This window comes from Hyperolius riggenbachi, chromosome 1 (assembly GCF_040937935.1).
Source record: "Hyperolius riggenbachi isolate aHypRig1 chromosome 1, aHypRig1.pri, whole genome shotgun sequence".
NCBI classification, from domain to species: Eukaryota; Metazoa; Chordata; class Amphibia; order Anura; family Hyperoliidae; genus Hyperolius; species Hyperolius riggenbachi.
The window spans coordinates 368,096,004-368,122,572 of record NC_090646.1 but is presented as its reverse complement, the minus strand read 5'-3'; the positions used below and the strand labels follow the sequence as shown (position 1 = coordinate 368,122,572).

The 26,569-nt window shown below is 45.8% G+C and overlaps 2 protein-coding genes across 11 annotated transcripts in view; one reads left to right on the top strand and one right to left on the bottom strand.

The window, feature by feature from the left end:
• Positions 1–19,257, bottom strand: part of LOC137515186 (mitochondrial nicotinamide adenine dinucleotide transporter SLC25A51-like) — a 43,002-nt gene extending 23,745 nt beyond the window's left edge. The window contains exons 1-2 of one of the 5 annotated variants that reach the window (XM_068234268.1): positions 18,801–19,134; positions 15,889–15,941 (exon numbers count right to left, since the gene is read on the bottom strand). The gene's annotated coding sequence lies outside the window, so the exon portion shown is untranslated. Of the gene's footprint in view, positions 1–15,888; positions 15,942–18,800; positions 19,159–19,178 lie in introns of those variants that run through there. The other 4 variants (XM_068234269.1, XR_011020532.1, XM_068234270.1 and 1 more) reach the window with 4 other exon arrangements.
• Positions 19,179–26,569, top strand: part of LOC137515237 (E3 ubiquitin-protein ligase RNF170-like) — a 37,558-nt gene continuing 30,167 nt past the window's right edge. The window contains exons 1-2 of one of the 6 annotated variants that reach the window (XM_068234274.1): positions 19,179–19,330; positions 21,440–21,566. The gene's annotated coding sequence lies outside the window, so the exon portion shown is untranslated. The other 5 variants (XM_068234273.1, XM_068234276.1, XM_068234275.1 and 2 more) reach the window with 5 other exon arrangements.

Genomic DNA, 26,569 nt, shown 5'->3' with positions numbered 1-26,569 from the left:
TAGACTACATTACCCAGAATCCCCTGAGTCAGACGGCTGCCATCTTGAAAAAACAGACTACAGGGATACTGATGTCCTCTGCTCCGGATTGCAATGACTACATCACCCAGGATCCCCTGAGTCATAGCGGCGGCCATCTTGGAGAGGGACTACAAGGAAAAAAATGCCCCTTGTACAGTATTTCATAGATATCTTCTGCCTACTCTTGCAGGCATGAAGCTAGTACAAGCTAAAAACTCAAAAATTAAAAGTAAAACTAAAAAAACCTTGCAAAATGAACTACATAACCAAAAATATATAAAATTGAAAAAAGGGGGGAAAAGAAACATCACCAATCAGTGGCCATAGAAATTCTCATTCCTGAGCAACCTTATTTGAAAATCGGGGAAATAAAGAAGGTATGGTTACCACATGACTCAGAGTACCCCCTTATGTGATGCCCCCACACACGATCACCTATCGGGACCCATCCTACATATCATTACATTCACCACTTTCCTCCACTATACACCCCCATCTACTAACTGAGGGCTGCAAACTCCAGAATCCACCTGTCAGCAGCAGCGACCATCTTGTCCCTCATTGACTACATTACCCAGAATCCCCTGAGTCAGACGGCTGCCATCTTGAAAAAACGGACTGCAGGGACACTAATGCCCTCTGCTCCGGATTAGAATGACTACATCACCCAGGATCCCCTGAGTTATAGCGGCGGCCATCTTAGAAAGGGACTACAAGGAAAAAAATGCCCTTTGTACAGTATTTCATAGATATCTTCTGCCTACTTATGCGGGCATGAAGATAGTGCAAGCTAAAAACTCAAAAATAAAACTGAAACTAAAAAAGTCTTGCAAAATAAAACTACATAAACAAAAATATATAAAATGAAGAAAATGAAAAAAAGGGGGGGGGGGGGGGTTAGAAATATCAACAATTAGTGGCCATAGAAATTCTCATTCCTGAGCGACCTTCTTGGGAGATCAGATCACGGAAATACAGTGACAAAAAGGGTATGGTTACCACATGACTCAGAGTACCCCCTTTGAGTCCTAGGATGTCCTTTATCCCAAAAACTGAAGTTATAACAACACGCTATATTGCTGGTCTGTTGCGGGTCGGCCAGTGCATCTGGTGAGCGCCTTGTGTATCTGTTTATGGTGGAAGCACGTTGGTGGCACTGTTCTGGAAAAGGGGTGCACTGGTGATAATATTAAGCTCTATCCAAATGGTATCACACTATTGCATTTCCCTTGTTTTATTCTGAGCTTATGGTCGGATGCCTGGAGAGGCTGGTGAAGTGATCGGAGGAATCTCTTGCTGGCAAGGCCAAAAACGCTGACTGCTGATCTGAAAAGATTGGCCAACCGATCTGGTGAGCGTATAGTGATAAGCGCTGTGACAGAAATTTATCAATTTCTTTGGAGGAAGTTTTACAGTGAAGAGCCTATACTTATCCAATGTGGATGAACTTTGTTTGGACAGCATTAGGCTTACGCCAAAGAGGACATTGATTACTTAGCAACATTAGTGTTGCAGTTCTTGTTACTGTTGATCGCTCTGCTTTTATGTTTTTAATATTTTTGTGAGTGTTACACACACTTTTTATGCAGTAAGCGAACCAGATTGATATAGGAGAGAGGAAAGCAAGGAGGTAGTGAGGAGCGCCAGGTTTTATGTTTGATTTTTATATTGTGTTAACACTTGGGCAGCATACTCAAATAGAGAAAATGGAGGTGTTTGAATTGAGAAATAGAGGGGTCATAGACCTGGATAAAATCTTTGTTAAGGAACCAGACCCCAACCATGTTAGCACGGATGCACTTTTCAAACAATTGCAGCATTTAATGATTAGAGAAACTAATACATGGTGGGATCTGGCTAGCCTTAAGAAACAGGCCTCTGAGGGGATAATCCCGAGGAGATATAGGTGGGATATCCTACCCAATGATGGGGAAGAAAATGATGAAAAAGATAGAGAATTGGGGGAGTTTTTGAATAATTGTGGGATAAGTCTATTGAAAATTTTAGCCAAAAGGAAACAAAACAGACTGGAAAGGTTGGGTAGGGAAATTGATGTTATAAAAGGGAAACTAGAGCCTTATAAAGATGATGATGAGGTTAAAACTAATGCAGCAGCCTTAAGTAAAATTGTGCAAAAGTGTGAAAAAGAAGTATGTGATATTAGGACTAACAGATTTCAAAATGACTGGCAAGATTATAAGAAGAAAACAGCATATAAGTGGCAGCTGGAACAGAGTAAAAGGAAAAAGAAAGAGGACGAGACCCAAAAGGCCACTGAACCACAAATTAGGAGTAGGGAGTGTGACCATGAGCTTGACAATTATGACACCCTATGTGGGAGGGAAGGTTTCTATGATAGACCTGAACCCCAATGGAATAGGGGAGCAGTCCCAAAGAGACCCACAAGAGGGGGCAGAGGTATGTATAGCTCACCCAGTAGAAGGGGGTTCAGACAGGAGAGAGAAGATCAGTGGGAGATCCCCAGGTATAACAGAGGTAGAGGCCCCGGAGGAAATAGAGGATTGCATATGGGAGGCCAGAATGGGGATTATGTGAGTAACCCACATCGGGGCCATCACCCTAGTCCGTATAGGAGACCACCAGCAAAGGGGAGTTGGGAAGAAAAAGAACTAAGGGAATCACTGCCCATTTATAATAGATTTGAACCCTTGGAGCGGGAGGTGGATGAAGTCACTCGCCATCATTTTTTAGGGAACAGGAGGGGGGAGGAAGACAGATGGGAGGACATGGACTATCAGATAAGGAACATACGCAAAAGAGACACAGACGGGGAAGAAGAGGGGGGAGATCTAAAAAGAAGGAAGTGAGTGGAAAGGGCATCTTTAATATTAGTGGTATACCATTGACCAGAGCTGAATTAAATATCCTTGATAGAGGACTGAAATATGCACCTCAGCAAGGTGTAAACAAATTTAATGTATATGTGGATACGCATAAATTTATTCGTAAGATGAACATCAAGAAGTATTTTTTAGCTAAAGAGGGACCCACTAATAGGGCCAATAGGGGAGGGCTAAATTCACAATATATGCACACAAATTTAAAAAATCGTTCCACGTTTAATCCACCAGATATGTCAAAAGATAGCACAATAGTGAGTTTTAAAAATATGGTACTCAAAGATGTTGAATCACTGAATATGAAAAACAACAAGGGTGAAGCACAGCTTATACGAGAGTTGAGCGAAAAAAAGGAAATTTTAGTGAGGCCGGCTGATAAGGGGGGTGGGGTGGTTGTCTTGCATCATGAACAATACACACAAGAAATGACCAATATTCTTAGTGATAACATTACTTATAGAAAACTTAAGGGAGACCCAACAAGCGAATATATGGAAATATTAAGGAAAATTCTTAGGAGTGGGTTGGAGAAAGGAATTCTAAAGGATGCAGAGTTCAGATACCTCATGGTTGATGCCCCACGTATTCCGGTTATGTACATCAACCCTAAAATCCACAAAAGTCAAACCCACCCACCTGGACGCCCTATTGTGAGTGGGATAGGGTCACTCAACCAAAGAATTGGTGAGTATATGGACATATTTTTGCAGCCAGTAGTGGGCACTTTACCGTATTTACTGAGGGATACCAAAGATTTTCTACGATCCATTAATGGTATGAAAATTGGGGATAGTGACATGTTGGTCACAGCAGATGTGACCGCGTTATATACCATCATTCCGCATACAAGGGCATTGGAAACTGTAAAGGAAGCTCTTTTAGAGGCTGGGGGGGTGGGTGAGGACCAAATTGGGTTTATTTTGGAACTACTGGAATTCTGTTTATCACACAACTATTTTTGGTACAATGGTGCATTTTACGTGCAGGCCGTTGGATGTGCCATGGGGGCAAAATTTGCTCCGAGTGTAGCAAATATTTTTATGGATCAGTGGGAGAGAAAGATACTAAGGGCACAGGAAAGTAGTAAAGTATCCAATTGGAAACGGTTTATTGACGACCTTTTCTGGATTTGGAGTGGTGATAAGGAAGAGTTGGAAAGATACATACAGTGGGCCAATAATAATGAATGGGGGATTGAACTAACAATGAAATGTAGTCAAGAACAAATAGATTTTTTGGATGTGGTGGTTATGAAAAGGGAGGGTACGGTAGGAACGAAAACCTTTTTTTTTAAAAAACCGACCGGAACTCATATATCCCAGTAAAAAGTTGTCATCACCCTAATTGGATGCGGAACATCCCCAAAGGCCAACTTAGTAGAATACGGAGAAATTGCAGTACTGAAACAGACTATATTATGCAAGCAGAGATGCTCATTGAGCGGTTTGTGGAAAAGGGATATAGTAGGGATTATCTTGACGAAATTTCTACTGAAGTTTTAAATACACAGAGAGAACATTACTTAGAGGATAAAAGAGAGAGCAACAATGGGTCCAATGTGTTTGAATATGCGGTCCTGATGGATTATAACTCACAATATAAACAGGTGGAAAGGATTTATAGAAGGCATTGGAGTCTTTTAAGGAATGACCCTGTTCTGGGTAGGTCGCTACCAGAGTAGCCAAAGTTCATTTATAGGCGAGCTAGTAACCTTCAGCAAAAATTGGTTAAAACATATGTGGATGGCCCTAAAGTAAGAGACAGAACCGATGCCTGGGGTAATGTGGGTTTTTATCCGTGTCACCAATGTGTTGCATGCGAAACAGCACATGGTGTTAGGAAACAGGAAATCACTTCTTTGCAAACTGGGAGGAGTCATAAAATTAAGGAATTTATTCACTGCAGCAGTAAATATGTGGTCTACCTCCTTTGGTGCCCGTGCGGCCTACAATATGTGGGCCGCACGAAAAGGACCCTAAAAAGGAGAATTGGGGAACACATTAATAATATTGCAAGAGGTTTCGGGGGACACAGTGGGCCATATGCAATTCAGTTTTTCACCTGAGTTTTCTCCTAGGTGATATTTTGAAACTTGTCAATAAAATGCGTTTTAAACCCCCAGCAAGCAAAAAAATACTCAAAATAATTATGATAGTACCTTTTCTCCTACTTTGTGGTACTTTTTCCTTTGCAAATTGCTGAAAACTTATTCTAAATTGAAGATGAAAAATGATCTCCTAGGAGAAAACTCAGGTGAAAAAGTGAATTGCATATGGCCCCGTGTGTCTAAACATTTTTTGGAGAAACACAATAGAAATCCTACATTCTTGAAGTTTTGTGGGTTACAGAAATTAACGACTAGGTGGAGGGGGTGTCATAAGGTTAGGGAGATATCAAAAATGGAAACGAGATGGATATATGAGCTTAAGACACTCACCCCTGGGGGTTTGAATGTGGAACTTGACATAAACTGTTTTATTGCGGATGATTAGGGTTATCAGGTGATATGGGAGGGTGAGGGTGATAAAACTGTCATTTTTGGGGTTTGTGTTCCCACTGTTGAAGCTGGATTTATGAGCCGCAGTTCTTTATACTGGTCAAGGTTCTGGTCTATACTGTAGGCCCATTTAAGGCATCTATACAAATTGGGTAGATGAGAGGTTAGTTAATTATACCTTAGTGGATGGGTCCCGATAGGTGGTCGTGTGTGGGGGTATCATATAAGGGGGTACTCTGAGTCATGTGGTAACCATACCCTTTTTGTCACTGTATTTCCGTGATCTGATCTCCCAAGAAGGTCGCTCAGGAATGAGAATTTCTATGGCCACTAATTGTTGATATTTCTAACCCCCCTCCCCCCCCCCCCCCTTTTTTTCTCATTTTCTTCATTTTATATATTTTTGTTTATGTAGTTTTATTTTGCAAGACTTTTTTAGTTTCAGTTTTATTTTTGAGTTTTTAGCTTGCACTATCTTCATGCCCGCATAAGTAGGCAGAAGATATCTATGAAATACTGTACAAAGGGCATTTTTTTCCTTGTAGTCCCTTTCTAAGATGGCCGCCACTATGACTCAGGGGATCCTGGGTGATGTAGTCATTCTAATCCGGAGCAGAGGGCATTAGTGTCCCTGCAGTCCGTTTTTTCAAGATGGCAGCCGTCTGACTCAGGGGATTCTGGGTAATGTAGTCAATGAGGGACAAGATGGTCGCTGCTGCTGACAGGTGGATTCTGGAGTTTGCAGCCCTCAGTTAGTAGATGGGGGTGTATAGTGGAGGAAAGTGGTGAATGTAATGATATGTAGGATGGGTCCCGATAGGTGATCGTGTGTGGGGGCATCACATAAGGGGGTACTCTGAGTCATGTGGTAACCATACCTTCTTTATTTCCCCGATTTTCAAATAAGGTTGCTCAGGAATGAGAATTTCTATGGCCACTGATTGGTGATGTTTCTTTTCCCCCCAATTTTATATATTTTTGGTTATGTAGTTCATTTTGCAAGGTTTTTTTAGTTTTACTTTTAATTTTTGAGTTTTTAGCTTGTACTAGCTTCATGCCTGCAAGAGTAGGCAGAAGATATCTATGAAATACTGTACAAGGGGCATTTTTTTCCCTTGTAGTCCCTCTCCAAGATGGCCGCCGCTATGACTCAGGGGATCCTGGGTGATGTAGTCATTGCAATCCGGAGCAGAGGACATCAGTATCCCTGTAGTCTGTTTTTTCAAGACGGCAGCCGTCTGACTCAGGGGATTCTGGGTAATGTAGTCTATGAGGCACAAGATGGCCGCTGCTGCTGACATGTGGATTCTGGAGTTTGCAGCCCCCAGTTAGCAGATGGGGGATGTACAGTGGAGGAAAGCGGTGAGTGTAATGATATACTGGGGTTGTTTAATAAGGCTACTGTTTTTAACTGGAAGGGGGATTAGGATTTCAAGTAATAAATGCTGAGTGATGGGTGTACACACCCGAAATGCGGAAGTAGCCGCTAAGTGAGATGGGTACTGTAGTCTTTAGTCCAATATGGAAAGCCTATTGGAGTGGCCGCATGATTATGACAGAAGCGGCAGCAGCGAATGAATCCAGCTGAGACAGCTGGTCATGTGATAGAGGTGGAGAGTATTTAAAGCGTCCCTCAGCTCTGAATGGCCGAGCCCCTGATGAGTCATTGGACGAAACTAGTAGGGCGGAGCCTAAGGAGCTGAGGAGACGCTGGAGGATCCTGTGCTACGTTTTTTTATATGCGCATGTTTTACTGCAAATTTGTAAGTGCACTACTTTTATTACTTATTAAAATCAAACGGAATTATGCTATGGTCGGCTTTGTTTGAGTCCTAGGATGTCCTTTATCCCAAAAACTGAAGTTATAACAACACGCTATATTGCTGGTCTGTTGCGGGTCGGCCAGTGCATCTGGTGAGCGCCTTGTGTATCTGTTTATGGTGGAAGCACGTTGGTGGCACTGTTCTGGAAAAGGGGTGCACTGGTGATAATATTAAGCTCTATCCAAATGGTATCACACTATTGCATTTCCCTTGTTTTATTCTGAGCTTATGGTCGGATGCCTGGAGAGGCTGGTGAAGTGATCGGAGGAATCTCTTGCTGGCAAGGCCAAAAACGCTGACTGCTGATCTGAAAAGATTGGCCAACCGATCTGGTGAGCGTATAGTGATAAGCGCTGTGACAGAAATTTATCAATTTCTTTGGAGGAAGTTTTACAGTGAAGAGCCTATACTTATCCAATGTGGATGAACTTTGTTTGGACAGCATTAGGCTTACGCCAAAGAGGACATTGATTACTTAGCAACATTAGTGTTGCAGTTCTTGTTACTGTTGATCGCTCTGCTTTTATGTTTTTAATAAAAAGATACCAGACGGCCTCCCTGCTCGCTTGTACATTTTGCCAGTTCAACTAAGCAAGTACAGTTTAGTCAGTAGATTGACAAGTCAAAAACCTGACAGATCTGTCAGATTTTCCCTACGTACTATAAGTGACCGCAACATAGGAAAAAGCAATTTTTTTTGTGCATTTTACTCTGAGACGTACATTTCTATATAGGCATTTTAAATTTTAAAAATGTTTAAGATAGTTGTCCTAAATATAAGTGGCACTGTACTTCCTGTGACCGGGTGTTTATCTGGGAACACAGTTCAGGGGGGAAACTAAAAGTGAGCCCTCTCCACATACACTTTAAAGCTATATTTTATGCACGTTTGTATTTCAGAATTTTTACAGTAGTCTTAGCTTCAAGTAGGCAGTCCCTCGGAATGCTGTGAATTGGGCCAATCTAATGCACTTCCTGCCAATTGTGATTGCCTCAATTCCAAGCTGCATGCTATTTGCATCTCACTGACCATCTTTACTAAGCACGGTCACTGTCTTACATCAAATATTTCAGTGTCAAGTGTGGCCCGTCAATACATATCCAGTCAATGTCATTGATCAAACTGAACAGCACTGCACTCACAGACCATCAGCGGTCTGGGACTGCAGTGACAACTTTCTCGCTTGAAAACATTGGTGAAGTCAAACATCGTCTGAGCACCCTTCGAGTATTAGCCATACAAAAAGCATAGTGACCCCACGCAGGGGATAACATTCTGTAATAACATGGCATGCAGCAGAGAAAAGAAAAGAGGCAGAAAAGAAAGGGAAAGAGCAAAAAACTACAGCAGAAAGAAAAACAGCAAAAATAAGAACAAGAGCAGAAATACGGTAACAAAGAAGTTTGCATCTATGACTTCGATTGCAGTAGCTCAGTACATTCGATGCATAAAAAACCCATAGCACCATGGAGCCAACTGAATTCCCGGGATGCCAAAAAACCATGCCAGACATGATGTGGATGAGGACATAGATAATTTAAATAACATAAAATGTAGGCCACTATTATCTGCATAGTCCACCCAAGGGGTCCAGGTCTTAGTAAACTGTCGCCTTCGGTCCTCCATGGTTGCAATGATACCTCTATGAACTCTGGCAATAAAATGATCCAGAGATCGGATAGGAAGGATAAGATCCTTCTAACATGAAGGATATGTAACGTAATCTAATATGATTTGGCAGAATTAGCTATGTGCTGAACCGGCCTATAAGCCAGATGTCTTATTCTTTTTATTACCCAATAATAGTATGTGGTCTTTAGAAAAGAGGACCTGAAGGACCAAGGCCACTAGAGCACTAATCTGCGGCCAATACACTGATACCAATGGGCAAGTTTGCCACATATGTGAAATGGTATCTCTGGTACCACATCCACAATAGCATAGATAAGAAACCAGTGGATAGCTTAGAGCCTACCTCACCCCAATCCAGGTTACTATGGAGGAGCTTCAAATTAGTCTCTAGTATTGAATATTATAAACTTCCCTTCATGAGGGTTTCAAAACAATGCATCCATTTAAGGGGGTTAAATTGAAAACCAAGCTCGCCTTCTCACTTTGCCAGGGTAGGGGTCATGCCTGTGGTCTGGTAGCAAGTAGATCATATAAATGAGAAATGACACCACCTTCCAATGGGGTGTTCTTACACCAATTCTCAAAGCAGGTAGAGAAATATCAGGAGGAAGAGGGCCTAACGAGGCCCAAAGGTGATATATCTACTGCAGGTAGAAAATCTGGTGGGGCCTACAGGACAAGGGGCTCGATTCACAAAGTAGTGATAACCCAGTTATCACGCCTAAAAGACTTTAACCATTGCACCACGCTGGTGAAAAGCCCCATATCATGCCTAAACTCCGTTTAGGCATGATAAGTTTAGGCGTGATACGTTTAGATAAGTTTAGATCGCAAAGTCCCGCGCGCAAAGCAGCGCCATTAAACTCTATGCGACGTTCCGCGCACCAGACTTTGCTAGCGCAAAACTTTCCATCAGCTGTGCACTGCGGTGCTAACCCAGTTGGTGCTATAGTTATCATGCCTAAACTTAATTACATAATTACATCAAGCTAACTACTGTAAAAATGGAAAACTAGTTCCAGCCTCTACTATAGCAGACACCTTGGGCTTGATTCACAAAGCGGTGCAAACTGTTAGCACGCTGGTGAAAAGCCCCTTATCACGCCTAAACTCAGTTTAGGCGTGATACGTTTAGGCTAGTTATACACCAGGACGTTGCGTTTAGGGGACGTTATAGGGCACATAACGTGCCCCTAACGCAACGCCTGGTGCTCTCTGGTGTGGACGTCGGAGTGAGCCGCATTGTGCAGCTCACTCTGGCGTCCATGATGTCGCGATGCGTACTCTTGGACGCATGCGGCATCACGTGGTCCCGCCCGGCCAATCGCCGCACAGAGTGGCCGCTCCAGGAAGTAAACACTGCACATCACTGAGTGCAGTGAATATTAATTAGCCATGTGCCCGGCCGCTCTCCCCTCCTCCCCAACATGACTGAGCATGTGCAAACAGTCTAACGCGGCTTAGCCGCCTATAGCTACTGCATGCAGCACTTTGCTGCGTTACAATGTAACGCAACGTGGGCAGTGTGAACAGCCCACTTGTGTTACATTGCTGTGCGTTGGGGGAGCGCCTGTAACGTCCCTGTGTGCAAGAAGCCTTAGTCGTGATAAGTTTAGATCGCAAAGTCCCGCACGCAAAGCTGTGCCATTAAACTCTATGCGACGTTTCGCGCACCAGACTTTGCTAGCACAAATCTTTTGATCAGCTGTGCACTGCGGTGCTAACCCAGTTGTTGCTATAGTTATCATGCCTAAACTGAGTTTAGGCATGATAAGGACCTTTTCACCAGCGTGCTAACAGTTTGCACCGCTTTGTGAATCAAGCCCAAGGTGTCTGCTAAAGTAGAGGCTGGAACTAGTTTTCCATTTTTACAGTAGTTAGCTTGATGTAATTATGGCTCATGAGAGAAACTAGGTCATCAGTGAGCCCTGGTGGAAAAATCAAGATTCCCAAATAAGGGAAGGCGAGGCCTGTAGTTCAAGTAGGACTCTATATCTTTTTCAGATTTTCAAGGTATGAAGAGTATACGAAGATAGGGAAGCTAGCTAGTCAATGGAAAAAGGAGCACTGGCTCAATAGTAAACCATAATGGTGCTTTCTGACCTGCTTGATTAGGAGTAATATGCACAAGTTGGGCAGCCACATAATTGTAGAAGCTAGGTCCCCCTACAGATCTAGGAAGCTGCATCCTTTTCAAAGCTATCCTAGGCAGCACATGGGCCCAGATAAAGCTAATAGCTTCATGCTGGAGTTGTAGTAGGGCAGCCCTAGGGACCAGTACATGTAGGAACCTAAGGTAATATAGTATTTTGGGGAGAAGGGTTATGCGACAGCATGAATACATCCACTCAAGGAAATTGCATACTCATTCCATGAGGACAATAAAGAGTAAAAAGGCAATCAGAGGCTTGTAGTTTATTTATTGTTCACCTGATGTATTGCCAACTTTACAATGCAGAGATGTGAACAGGCCAGTAGAATTGTATGGGCAGGGAGCTGATAAGCAGATAAGCAGCAATGCATTTGAACATGCACATTAAGCTATCAGAAACCCATCTACAAATGAGTTAACAAGGCCTAATAAGGGTATAACCAATTATTTTTCAGGTGCCGCTATGCTGAAAGATGATAGGAGAAAATATGTTGATTGCGTACTTTTGGTTAAGACATAGGACTTGATTTTACACTGGGGAATTAAAGGATACCAGAGCTGGAATCTATATTAAAAATGGGGGGAGGCATGCATCAGAGGCAGCCCTCATGCCCACCTCTCCCCCCCGTTCTCCGTCGCCCTTCCTTAGTGCCCTAATACCGCCGCGTCAGCTCAGTCCAGTTCGCTGGAGCTGAACAACAGTACGCAGGTGTCTTCTAACAAGTCGGCCGCAAGTTGGGTAAGTAGATCCGCCGGGCGGATAGTGCTGTATTTACAAAACAAATTATGTCTGCACTTCAAAGAGGTGAAAACACGTTGCCTCTAGTTCTGCTTAGAAGTGCAGCATAAACACCTGAACTACATAACCTACAGAAAAATATGTTCTAGGCAGGCAGATAGTGTCTGCTAAGTCCACTTTATGCCTGACTGGTGTGAACCTTTAAAACAGTTCCCTGAGGTGCTGAATTACAGAAAAGAAAAAAAAAACAAAAAACAAAAAAAAAAAACACATTGCTAACATATAATGCAAAATAAAGACAATCTGTCTTTTAGTATCCTCCTAGTCTAGATAAAGTGGTTATATTTAAAGTCAATAGATATTGCAACAAGTTCACATGGACTACCACATCACTTAGGCTATTACAATATTAATGATAAACTGGGCATAAAACAAAGTCTATGGGCTGGTGCACACCGAGCGGCTTTTTGGGCGTTTTCAGATCCGCTTGCGGCTGCGGATCTGCTTGGTCAATGTATCTCAATGGGGTGGTGCACACCAGAGCGGCAGGCGTTTTGCAGAAACGAAAAATGCCTGGGTGAGGCATTTTTTGGATTTCGGATGCGTTTTTGCCTCAATGTTAAGTATAGGAAAAACGCAAACCGCTCTGAAAAACGGCACTTCAGAGCGGTTTTGCAGGCGTTTTTGTTACAGAAGCTGTTCAGTAACAGCTTTACTGTAACAATATATGAAATCTACTATACTGAAAACCGCAGCAGCAATCCGCAAAACGCTAGCAAAACGCCTCATAAAAATAAAAAAAAGCGTTTAAAAATCTGCTAGCGTTTTGCGGATCTGCTAGCGGGTTTTGGTGTGCACCAGCCCTATGTGAGTTTACCTACATGGGAATATCTGTTGCTATACAGTTCCTTTTAAAGCCAAGCCCAATGAACCCCACAACTCTTACAGCAATCAAAATGATAATTGACTATCAGGGCTCGTTCACACTTAGGGCGTTTGTGCCCTTTTTCCCAGCGCAGGCGAAGGCGAAGCCCACAAAACGCTTGTGCAATGAGTCTCTATGAGAAGGTTCATATCAACACGTTGAGTCCGCTTTGTGGTCCGCAAAGCGGTGCCTGTACCATTTTTGGGTAGTTTTTGCTATAATTGAAGGTATAGGAAGAGCACTAACCGCTCACAAAACCGTTTTATGCGGCAATTGCGTTCACGTCTTTTACAGGGCCGTGGAGTCGGAGCAATTTTGGGAACCTGGAGTCGGAGAAAAAAAATGCACCGACTCCTAATGAATTTAAACTGTAATTAAAATAGAAAATATGATAAAATGTTCTATTTCTCAGATAATAGTCATCATAAATAATTTATACATACAGTAATAGCTGTGCTTAGTCCACAAAAATGAAATAAACCAATCAAAAAATAGTTACTTGTGCTGCTTCAATAAAGCAGTCCCCGTATTTTTAAAGTCAGATATACATATCTGATTGTGACTGTATATATGTGTACACAGGAATCTCTTATATATACTAACTAACATCTATGCTGTAAGAATAAAGCCTGATGTGTAGCCGTATCACTAATAGAGATGGTCAATGAGATGGAAATAATTCTGCGTTGATACTGGTTTATGCAAATGTATGCACTCCCTTTGCTCATGAAATCAAATAATTTGATATGTTATTATTTAGTTTGGTGACTACAAATTAAAGGGCACCTGAGACGGATGAAAAGAAAAGTTTTATACATACCTGGGGCTTCCTCCAGCCCCCTTCAGGCCAATCAGTCCCTTGCTGTCTTCCTCCGCCATCTGGATCTTCTGCTATGAGTCCCGGTAATTCAGCCAGTGAGCGCAGTCCGGCCATAGTGCTGCGCAGGTGTAGTACGCTCCCGGCGGCGGAGTGTGTGCATGCGCACTACGCCCGACTTGCTCAAGTATCTGGACTCATAGCAGAAGATCCAGTTGGCAGAGGAGGACAGTGAGGGACTGATTAGCCTGAACTGGGCTGGAGGAAGCCCCAGGTATGTATAAAACTTTAATTTCATCTGTCTCAGGTTTACTTTGTTACACAGTAGTCCACAAAAGAGTTTGTCAGCACCCCAAGTAATAATGACTGCGTGTGCTGGGGTAGAGCATGTATACATAGTACTAAAGAGAAAAGATACCCCTATACACAGCACCACTGCAGACCATATGTATCAATCAAAAAAATATATTTTTATTACAAGCTTTGCAAACACATATCAATGATACACAAACATTTAAAAACATCTAAAAACAGCATAATATTGTATTTCCAGCCATATTCAACATAATGGGCCTGCTAGATATAATAATCTATTATGTTCAGTCTCAGTGGATGTATAACCTGTAACCACTGGGGGCTATCTACCTCACCTTTCAAAGCGGAGTGACGACCGCGGAGCATGTGGGCTATGTCCTGAGGGGATACTTCCGTCTTTCCATGCCAGTCTGCCTGCCTTTCTTTTCATACCCGGCTAAGTATCTTTTACTTATTCACTTCTTTGCAGATCCTAATAGGCTGCTTCCACTTGGTCATTAGTGACTGACTGTATTTAAACTGCACTTTTAGTCTGATAGGTTGCACAGTTATTGCATATGTTGAATGATTGTTTTTGTGTAGCACTATATGCACTTTCATGGTTCCAATTTTTTGCACTTTATAATTCTTACTGAACCCGGGTTCATCCACGAGGGGGCTCATTCTCTGAGCCCCCAGTGGTTACAGGTTATACATCCACTGAGACTGAACATAATAGATTATTATATCTAGCAGGCCCATTATGTTGAATATGGCTGGAAATACAATATTATGCTGTTTTTAGATGTTTTTAAATGTTTGTGTATCATTGATATGTGTTTGCAAAGCTTGTAATAAAAATATATTTTTTTGATTGATACATATGGTCTGCAGTGGTGCTGTGTATAGGGCTATTGTTACACAGTAGTACTATACTCTACATATGCACTCCCCACAGAGCTGCAGGGAATCCACTGAGAATGTTGTGCACATTGAACAGAGAGGTGTTGTCTATCACCCATAAACCTGGTTCAGATGGTGCATGAAGAATGTGTAATAGAGGAAGAATCTCCTTATTCCCCTGCAGAGTACCTGCACATCACTCTTACATGTACCCACAGTTACATTGCCTAGGGCCTGATAGATGTTGTTTGTTCCTGTCTGTACTTTCTACAAGTACCCTTACCAAGGACTAGTTTTAGTCTATGACTAAAGGCAATAAATATGGCAGTCTACACTACATATCCTCCTCACTTCAGTTGTCTTTTAAAATTCCTAAGCGTTGGCAGTTAAGAGATGCATTTCATGTTACATACTTTCAAATCAACAAGATTGTAATATGCAAATTAGAGAAGTCGGAATTGAAGTCGGTGGAATACTAAACTGAGGAGTCGGTGGATTTTTGTACCGACTCCACAGCCCTGGTTTTTTTTAGAATAAATACATTGTATTTTTACTTTTTTGCGGGTCAAAGAGTTCACTTCCTGGCTTGCGTCAGGGAGTGAGTGACAAAACCGCTCCGGAAAAGCGATTAGAAAAGCGCTTTTACGAAAAACGCAGCGCGCAGTGGAGCGCCGGTAGAGGAAAAAAACCGCTGCACAGTGCTCACAATTTTAGATGTGAATGAGGCCTCAATGTGTAGAAACAAAGGAGTTGTTTGTAAACCTTTTTCATGAGGAAAATGCGCTTGCCATTGCAGTACAGCTAGTGTAGTTTCCTCTCCGAATTCAGCTGATTGCCAGGTGGGACCATGTGATATCCACAGTAGGGAGAACAACGCCCTGACTGAATTTCCCAGAATCCCATATTACAGCAGAAACCATGTGTCTCCATAGGTAGACATGACAGGTTATTCATAGGAAATATGTAGTGAGCAATCTGAAAGATCCCAATGTGCTGGGAGGAAACCCCCGGCTGAGTTCCAGGAACTTAGCTTGCTCTAGGCCTCTTTCAGATGGACAGCTGACAGCTGCTCTCCTGCACCAGTCAGGTGCTTAGTACCAACCCTAGACAGGTGGCACCCCATGAAATCACACCTGAGGGTGACCATATCGCAGTTCTCTGCCACTGAGTAATGCCATCACATGTCAAGAACACACACACACACACACACACACACACTTTACCTGAGCTGTTGATTCTCCAGTATCTGTACCACACATTCATATTCTGCATCTGCCTTTGACATTGTAGTAAGGAGTAAAGCAGAAATTAATTTTATCACGTGGCTGAAGTGTCAACAAGATTTGATCAACATTTCAAATCAAATGTGCTTAAAAGAGAAACGAGGGGAGCAGGGAAATGTATTTTTACTTACCTGGGGCCCTCGCCACAACTCCGTTGCACCCAGCTGTCCCACCCATACAGCTAGCCAACCCACCGTCACTTCTGCACATCAGCAGGCGCATACTGCGCCTGCACGGGTGCCCGTGCATAAGCGCCAACCCGCCATATGGGCGGCCAGCACCAGAGCGAGGGACCCAGAAGACTTCTAGGGGCTGGAAGAAGCCTCAGGTAAGTAAAGAAACATTTCCCTGCTCACCTTGTTTGCCCTTTAAGTCTGTAAATCCATCATCATAGCTTCTGGCTGTTCTAAAAAGTGCGGCGAATTGATAACCACACATGAAATTACATGGAAAACTTCTCAAGCATCCACAGTGAACACAGAGGGTATGGAACTCATATCTTAATGAAAATTACAATGATGTTTTGTCTTTATGCGTTCTGCACAACTTCAGATCTAATCTCAAAGAGATTATACTATCACCTTGTGCCAAATGAATGACAGTCATGTGATAGTGGAGTAATTTACAAGATGAAGAAATCGGGTAAAAGAGATTTGGAAGGTTTATTTGGGTAGAGCATTGTATATTTCTAATGCTGCAAATCCCAACAATTGCAGTCCCAGAACAAAAGAAAAGGAAGTACAACAGTCATGCTATAGGCCTCTTTATGTACAAAGTTCACAGAAACTAACATACAGAGAGAGAGAGAGAGACAGGAGCAAAGACATTCCAGTGAACAGAATTCAGGTCAACGCCAGAGAAAGACAAAAAGGTTCTTGACTATGCATATCGCCAGGGCTGTGGAGTCAGTACAAAAATCATCTGGCTCCAACTCAGTTTATGAAACCAACTCAGACTACAGCACACATGTCAAACTCCGGCCCGCGGGCCAAATCTGGCCCTCGGAGCCATTAAATTTGGCCCTCCAGTGGTTTACCCACTTTGCATTATGTTTGGCCTGCTCTAGACCACCAATGAAGCTATATAGGGGAGTAGGGGGAAAGCACTAGACACCAGGGAACTGTAGAGGGGAGGGTGGAGGCCTCTAGATGCCAGGGAACTGTATAGGGGAGGGTGGAGGCTTCTAGACACCAGGGAACTGTATAGTGGAGGGTAGATGCCTCTAGGAACCAGGGAACTGTATAAGGGAGGGGGGCCATTAGACACCAGGGAACTTTATGAGGGAGGGAGGTGGCCACTAGACATTGAGCTCACGACTAGGCCTCAGTGTACAAATTTGGCCCGCGACTAGGTCCCAGTGTACAATTTCGGCCCACTTTGTGTTTGAGTTTGACACCCCTGGACTACAGGTACCCAAAATTGCTCCAACTCCTAAGTCTTATACTTACCTAGGCTGTGGAGGTGGTACAAAAATCATCCGACAAAGTTTATGAAACATCCAGGTACCCAAAAATTGCTCCGACGCCTCGACTTCGACTCCATATCACAACAGAGCAGGGCGCATATTGCAATGGAGCCAAAAAGTTGCTTCACACGTTCTTGGTGCGACCATACAGTACAATGAGGCTGGTTTCACAGTGGGACGTTACAGGCGCACGTTAGAGCAGCCTGTAACGCACCCCACCGCACAGCACAGCAATGAAAAATCAATGGGCTGTTCACAGTGCCCACGTTGCGTTACATAGTAACGCTGCGCCACCAGACAACGTACTGCATGCAGTACTTTCTAAGCGGCAGAGCCGCGTTAGACTGCTTGCACATGCTCAGTAACGTTGTGGAGGAGCGGAGAGCGGCCAGGCACATGGCTAATTAATATTCACTGCACTCAGTGACGTGCAGGGTTTACTTTCTGGAGCGGCCGCTCTGTGCAGTGATTGGCCAGCGGGACCACGTGATGCCGCATGCGCACAAGAGTACGCATCAAGGACGCCAGAGTGAGCTGCACAACGCGGCTCACTCTGACGTCCAAAGCAGGGAGCACCAGGCATTGCGTTAGGGGCACGTTATGCAACCATAACGTCCCCTAAAACGCAACGTCCTGGTGTGAAACTAGCCTGAAAGTATCCATCACTGTCACTGTATCCCAACAGAACGTGCCACAATGCATTCAGTGTGATAGCTCCACTTGAATATCATTGCATTGCGCTGTGATGCAATGGTTTTGTCAGTTGCAACACAAATGGACGTAATTTGAAAGGAGTCCAACACCAGGCAGGATAAAAAAAAAAAAAAACTACCCTAACTTAACAACACGTAGAAGTAAAACATACTTTTCCTTGACTGTATACTTCACTGTACCAGATGCAATGCAAGCATAATTTGCGGTGCCGCTGTTCCGATCCATTGTATCCCCTAATGCGGGGGGCATTTAGCTACAAAAGGAGGGGGTACAGAGGAGAAGGGGGGGAGCATTGGCCATCAGGACAGCTCCCCCTTTCTCCTAATCTTTTTTGCTCTGGTATTCTTTAACATAAACCAATAAAACACAAACAACTCCTGTGCTTGATTACTTAATGATAATCAGAAATGTAATATTCATCAAATGTGACAATAAAAAGAAGGGACATCCATATGAGTACAGGCATCACTGAAAAGCTCCGCAATCCACGTACAAACATAACACCAGGCACTTCCCCAAGAATTTCCTAGTAGACGATTTGGTTGAAACAGCCGTGCAGCCTGAACTGTGAACTGTCCTCCATGCACGGATACAAATATAAAAATGCAAACTATAAAAGATTGCCAGATAATGCTGTAGATACAAGCAGTACAGTGCAGCCTTCTGTACTCACCACACAGAGTACACCCGCGGAGCTCACATGTGGAGGTGTCACACAGCACTTGCAGTCCGCTCCTCCTCCGCATCCCTCGCCTCCAGGCAGCCGCGGATAAGAAGCAAGTCCTTGGACTGTAGGGGGAAGCCCGCTACTCCTGACAAGTTGACCCGGCTGTGGTCTCTCAGCAGCGGTCGGTCACGCTAGGAGCAATTCCGCGATCATGGCAGCAGCACCCGGAAGTACTGAAATGACATCACAAGCTTCCAGCCAATTCCAGCCCTTTGTGTGCATCTCATGTCCCCCCTTCGCCTTCTGTCCCCCTCCGTGTCCCCAATGTCCTGCACTCCCCTGTTTCTACGTCATTAAGCAACGGCAGCCGCGGTCATCACTTACCTGATCATCGGAGCCAGCGCGATTAGCCGCCTGTCTCTCACTCCTTGCCAATAGTGCCAGCACTTCCTGGTCGCGTCACTACAAACGCGACCAGCACTAGAGGGAAGAAGTGAGAGAGACTAGGGGCTAATCGCGCTGGCTCCAAGGACCAGGTGAGTGATGTCCGCGGCTGCCGCTGTTTAGTTATATGTAGACAGGGGGAGCGGGAGTGTAAAGAAGGACATCGGAGGAAGTCATCAGGGACGCAGCAGCTGATCGCCGCGGGCACCCTCAGGTCAGTGATATCCACCACTACCGCTGTTAATTACAATGCATGACATTGGGGTGCAGGAGGTGGACACAACGGGGATCAGGAGGAGGCCACAAAGCAGGACGGGAGGACACAATAATTTGAGGGAGAACATCCACAACAGGCTTTCTCAACTAGGGTAGTACTCTGCAGGGGTTCCTTGGCATTTCTCCCCATCCTGGTGGAAGTATGATAAAGCACATTTAAAAAGGGGATACTGTAAAAATAAGCACTAAATCAGGTAAAAATAATAATTAGCACATTAATAAAAAGCACTGGAATAAGAAGGTAGTATAATGAGCATCCATCTGAAAATGGCGCCTGTGAATAATGGCGCACAGTGTTGCCGCTAATCCGTTTGCCGCTTATCGCTATTTAACGTTAAAGACTTATTGTTATTTAGCGTTAAAGCCTTATTGTTATTTAGCGTTAAAGCCTTATTGTTATTTAGCGTTAACACACAAAACCCTCTCTGTACCTATCCCTAACCCCTAAACCCCCCGGTGGTGCCTAACCCTAACCACCCCCCTGGTGGTGCCTAACCCTAACCACCCCCCTGGTGGTGCCTAACCTTAACCACCCCCCTGGTGGTGCCTAACCCTAAGACCCACCCCCAGTGGTGCCTACCCTAACCACCCTCCTGGTGGTGCCTAACCCTAACCACCCCCCTGGTGGTGCCTAACCCTAACCACCCCCCTGGTGGTGCCTAACCCTAACCACCCCCCTGGTGGTGCCTAACCCTAACCTTGACAGTGTTACATTAAATCCATTCATTGTTTTGCAGTTAAATAACTTCTGCAGTTTGGCTTATGTAGGGCGCTATTGATAAATAACGTTAGTGTGTGCCACTATTGATAAATAACGTTAGTGTGTGCCACTATTGATAAATAACGTTAGTGTGTGCCACTATTGATAAATAACGTTACTGTGTGCCGTTTTTCTTCTTTTTTTCCCTGTGCGCCATTATTATGCAGTACTAACGATAAATAGCGATAAGCGTATCTTTTTAATGCGGCGCCATTTCTATGCATAGGCACTGTGCGCCATTATTCACTGATCCCGGTATAATGATGGGCACTTTAATAAGAGGTCGTGAAAAAAACAGCCACAACTACTTTTAAAAGTCCATGCAGGGGTTCCTTTAAGATCCAAAAAAAAAATGTAGAAGTTCCTTGAGATCCAAACATTATTTGCAGGGTTTCTCCAGGTTAAAAAGGTTGAAAGAGGCTGATCTACAAGAAGCATCTGGAGCATACATGGCGACACACCAGGTTTAATATATATATATATATATTTTGCCCTCTAAACCTTCTAACCTTATAGTCCGGAGCGTATTATAGTCCGAAGAATACGTTAATCTAGTAATCTTTCGCTGATAGTTGACATTTTATTGCCCCCTCCTTTTTTTCAGATATATTTTTGGGGGGTCTTCCCCAGATTTGTGTTGATCACTGTGGGGCATTATAGTTTCCAAGGCAGTAAATTTGTATAGGTCATGTGAACATTCTATCCATGATTACGCTCTCTCTTTTTAAAAAAGATATTGGAACGAACGACATAACCTCTCTCTGATCAGATTCAGAGAGAAATCTGTCTCTTGGTTTATCTGCCCATACATCATCTGATAAAGAGCACCTTAAAACACACATACACATACACGCACGCGCACATTTCACCTGATACATGGCCTCAATTCACAGAGCTTTATCAAACACTTTATCAAATGTTTGATTATTTACCTCATGGGTAAAATCTAATTTTGAATTCACTAAGGTGTTATAGATTTATTGAACGTTTTATTGATAAAACATTTCGATAAATATATAATACATTAGTGCATTCAAAATTAGATTTTACACAAGAGGTAAATTATCAAACGTTTGATAAAGCTTAGTGAATTGAGGCCGAACGTAGAGTAGCACAGCAGAGCAGTGTTACAGTAATGCGTCCTGTCTTCTTTTCTTTCCAGCAGCTGCACGCTCTGTGCTTCCATACTTCAGCTCCCGATCACATGACATGCATTCGGAGCCAGACTTATGCAGCACACAGCATGTGTCTGTGAGGAAGATCAGAGGAGACCTGAAGTAACACTGGAGCAGGTAAATATTGCTGCTCTGTTGCGCTACTCTACAGAAGGAGGTGGAGGTAATACGAAAGATGACTTCAGATTAGGGTTGCCGCGGTATACCGGTATGACGATATACCACGGTATTATTGTGCACGGTAATCGTACCGTGCACAATCTCGTTTTACCGCTTTTAAGGGGGCGGAGCTACTGGGGGGCGGAGCGACGTAGCGGCGGCGCACGAACAGCGGTGGTGATAAACACTCACTTGCGGCAATACTCATTTGCAGCCAGGTCCGTCCTCCACGCTGTACTGCGTACATTTGAAATCGGCGCCGGTAGACTTGGGCGCAGGATACAGCGGTATATAGCTGATCCTGCTTCTGCACAAGTCCGGGCCGATTTAATTACTATTCCCCCTCCAGGCCGACATGGATAGTGGGGGAATGAAATAATTCGGCTTCCAGCGATTGCTGGAGGCCGAATTATTAAGTTTTTAAGCAACTTCGGCTCTGTCTTCTGACGGAGCCGACGTTACTCACTGAGCGCTTCAATAGGAATGATTCCTATTGAAGTCTATGGAGGCGCCGGCTGCGCCCAAATCTAGCAGCGCTGAAAAGCACTGCTCCGGCTGTACTGGGCTTCATTGTTCTTTCATCACATTTCCCTGAAACAGCGCCCCCTGGGTGCTATTACAAGGAGTTGATGCAAGCACAAACAGGAAGTAGAATGAAGCACAGTACACGCATGAGGACTTGGCTGCTGACAAGTGAGTATTTGTCCCCTTTCCCTCCCTCCGGCTCTCTGTGCTGGCCACCTAATTCTAGCTGCACCTATCCCTGGCTACCAATACTGCGAGCACCTACCACTGGCTACACCTATCCCTGGCTACCTATGCTGCAGCCACCTTTTCCTGGCTACACCTATCCCTGACTACACCTATCCCTGGCTACCTATGCTGCGAGCACCTACCACTGGCTACACCTATCCCTGGCTACCTATGCTGCAACCACCTACCACTGACTATACCTATCTCTGGCTACCTATGCTGCGAGCACCTACTACTGGCTACACCTATCCCTGGCTACCTATGCTGCGCCACCTACCACTGGCTACACCTATCCCTGGCTAGCTATGCTGCGCCACCTACCACTAGCTACACCTATCCCTGGCTACCTATGCTGCGGCCACCTACTACTGGCTACACCTATCCCTGGCTACCTATGCTGCAGCCACCTACTACTGGCTACACCTATCCCTGGCTACCTATGCTGCATCCACCTACTACTGGCTACACCTATCCCTGGCTACCTATGCTGCGACCACCTACCACTGGCTACACCTATCCCCGGCTACCTATGCTGCGGCCACCTATCCCTGGCTACACCTATCCCTGGCTACCTATGCTGCGGCCACCTATTCCTGGCTACACCTATCCCTGGCTACCTATGCTGTGGCCACCTACTACTGGCTACACCTATCCCTGGCTACCTATGCTGCGGCCACCTACTACTGCCTACACCTATCCCTGGCTACCTGTGCTGCAGCCACCTACTACTGGCTACACCTATCCCTGGCTACCTATGCTGCGACCACCTACCACTGGCTACACCAATCCCTGGCTACCTATGCTGCGACCACCTACCACTGGCTACACCTATCCCCGGCTACCTATGCTGCGGCCACCTATCCCTGACTACACCTATCCCTGGCTACCTATGCTGCGACCACCTACCTCTGGCTACACCTATCCCTGGCTACCTATGCTGCGGCCACCTACTACTGGCTACACCAATTCCTGGCTACCTATGCTGCGGCCACCTACCACTGGCTACACCTATCCATGACTACCTATGCTGCGCCACCTACCACTGGCTACACCTATCCCTGGCTAGCTATGCTGCGCCACCTACCACTAGCTACACCTATCCCTGGCTACCTATGCTGCGGCCACCTACTACTGGCTACACCTATCCCTGGGTACCTATGCTGCAGCCACCTACTACTGGCTACACCTATCCCTGGCTACTTATGCTGCGGCCACCTACTACTGGCTACACCTATCCCTGGCTACCTATGCCGCGACCACCTACCACTGGCTACACCTATCCCCGGCTACCTATGCTGCGGCCACCTATCCCTGGCTACACCTATCCCTGGCTACCTATGCTGCGGCCACCTATTCCTGGCTACACCTATCCCTGGCTACCTATGCTGCGGCCACCTACTACTGGCTACACCTATCCCTGGCTACCTATGCTGCGGCCACCTACTACTGCCTACACCTATCCCTGGCTACCTGTGCTGCAGCCACCTACTACTGGCTACACCTATCCCTGGCTACCTATGCTGCGACCACCTACCACTGGCTACACCAATCCCTGGCTACCTATGCTGCGACCACCTACCACTGGCTACACCTATCCCCGGCTACCTATGCTGCGGCCACCTATCCCTGACTACACCTATCCCTGGCTACCTATGCTGCGACCACCTACCTCTGGCTACACCTATCCCTGGCTACCTATGCTGCGGCCACCTACTACTGGCTACACCTATCCCTGGCTACCTATGCTGCGGCCACCTACTACTGGCTACACCTATCCCTGGCTACCTATGCTGCGGCCACCTACTACTGGCTACACCAATCCCTGGCTACCTATGCTGCGGCCACCTACTACTGGCTACACCTATCCCTGGCTTCCTATGCTGCGACCACCTACCACTGACTACACCTATCCCTGGCTACCTATGCTGCGGCCACCTACTACTGCACCTATCCCTGGCTACCTATGCTGCGAGCACCTACTACTGCCTACACCTATCCCTGGCTACCTATGCTGCGGCCACCTACTGCTGGCTACACCTATCCCTGACTACCTATGCTGCGGCCACCTATTACTGGCTGCACTTATCCCTGGCTACCTATGCTGCGACCACCTACCACTGACTACACCTATCCCTGGCTACCTATGCTGCAGCCACCTACTACTGGCTACACCTATCCCTGGCTACCTATGCTGCGGCCACCTACCACTGGCTACACCTATCCCTGGCTACCTATGCTTCGAGCACCTACTACTGGCTACACCTATCCCTGGCTACCTATGCTTCGGCCACCTACTACTGGCTACACCTATCCCTGGCTACCTATGCTGCGGCCACCTACTACTGGCTACACCTATCCCTGGCTACCTATGCTGCGGCCACCCACTACTGGCTACACCAATCCCTGGCTACCTATGCTGCGGCCACCTACTACTGGCTACACCTATCCCTGGCTACCTATGCTGCGACCACCTACCACTGACTACACCTATCCCTGGCTACCTATGCTGCGGCCACCTACTACTGGCTACACCTATCCCTGGCTACCTATGCTGCGAGCACCTACTACTGCCTACACCTATCCCTGGCTACCTATGCTGCGGCCACCTACTGCTGGCTACACCTATTCCTGGCTACCTATGCTGCGGCCACCTATTACTGGCTGCACTTATCCCTGGCTACCTATGCTGCAACCACCTACCACTGACTACACCTATCCCTGGCTACCTATGCTGCGGCCACCTACTACTGGCTACACCTATCCCTGGCTACCTATGCTGCGGCCACCTACCACTGGCTACACCTATCCCTGGCTACCTATGCTGCGACCACCTACTACTGGCTACACCTATCCCTGGCTACCTATGCTGCGGCCACCTACTATCGGTTACACCTTTCCCTGGCTACCTATACTGCGGCCACCTAATACTGGCTACACCTATCCCTGGCTACCTATGCTGCGGCCACCTATTACTGGCTACACCAATCCCTGGCTACCTATGCTGCTGCCACCTACTACTGGCTACACCTATCCCTGGCTACCTATGCTGCGACCACCTACCACTGACTACACCTATCCCTGGCTACCTATGCTGCGGCCACCTACTACTGGCTACACCTATCCCTGGCTACCTATGCTGCGAGCACCTACTACTGCTTACACCTATCCCTGGCTACCTATGCTGCGGCCACCTACTGCTGGCTACACCTATCCCTGGCTACCTATGCTGCGGCCACCTATTACTGGCTGCACTTATCCCTGGCTACCTATGCTGCGACCACCTACCACTGACTACACCTATCCCTGGCTACCTATGCTGCAGCCACCTACTACTGGCTACACCTATCCCTGGCTACCTATGCTGCGGCCACCTACCACTGGCTACACCTATCCCTGGCTACCTATGCTGCGAGCACCTACTACTGGCTACACCTATCCCTGGCTACCTATGCTGCGGCCACCTACTATCGGTTACACCTATCCCTGGCTACCTATGCTTCAGCCACCTACTACTGGCTACACCTATCCCTGGCTACCTATACTGCGGCCACCTACTACTGGCTACACCTATCCCTGGCTACCTATGCTGCGGCCACCTATTACTGACTACACCTATCCCTGGCTACCTATGCTGCACCACCTACCACTGGCTACACCTATCCCTGGCTACCTATGCTGCCGCCACCTGCTACACCTATCCCTGGCTACCTATGCTGTGGCCACCTACTACTGGCTACACCTATCCCTGGCTACCTGTGCTGCAGCCACCTATTACTGGCTGCACCTATCCCTGGCTACCTGTGCTGCGTCCACGTATTACTGGCTACACTTATCCCTGGCTACCTATGCTGCGGCCACCTACTACTGGCTACACCAATCCCTGGCTACCTATGCTGCGGCCACCTACTACTGGCTACACCTATCCCTGGCTACCTATGCTGCGAGCACCTACTACTGGCTACACCTACCCCTGGCTACCTATGCTGCGGCCACCTACTACTGGCTACACCTATCCCTGGCTGCCTATGCTGCGACCACCTACCACTAGCTACACATATCCCTGGCTACCTATGCTGCGACCACCTACCACTAGCTACACCTATCCCTGGCTACCTATGCTGCAGCCACCTAATACTGGCTACACCTATCCCTGGCTACCTATGCTCCGGCCACCTACTACTGGCTACACCAATCCCTGGCTACCTATG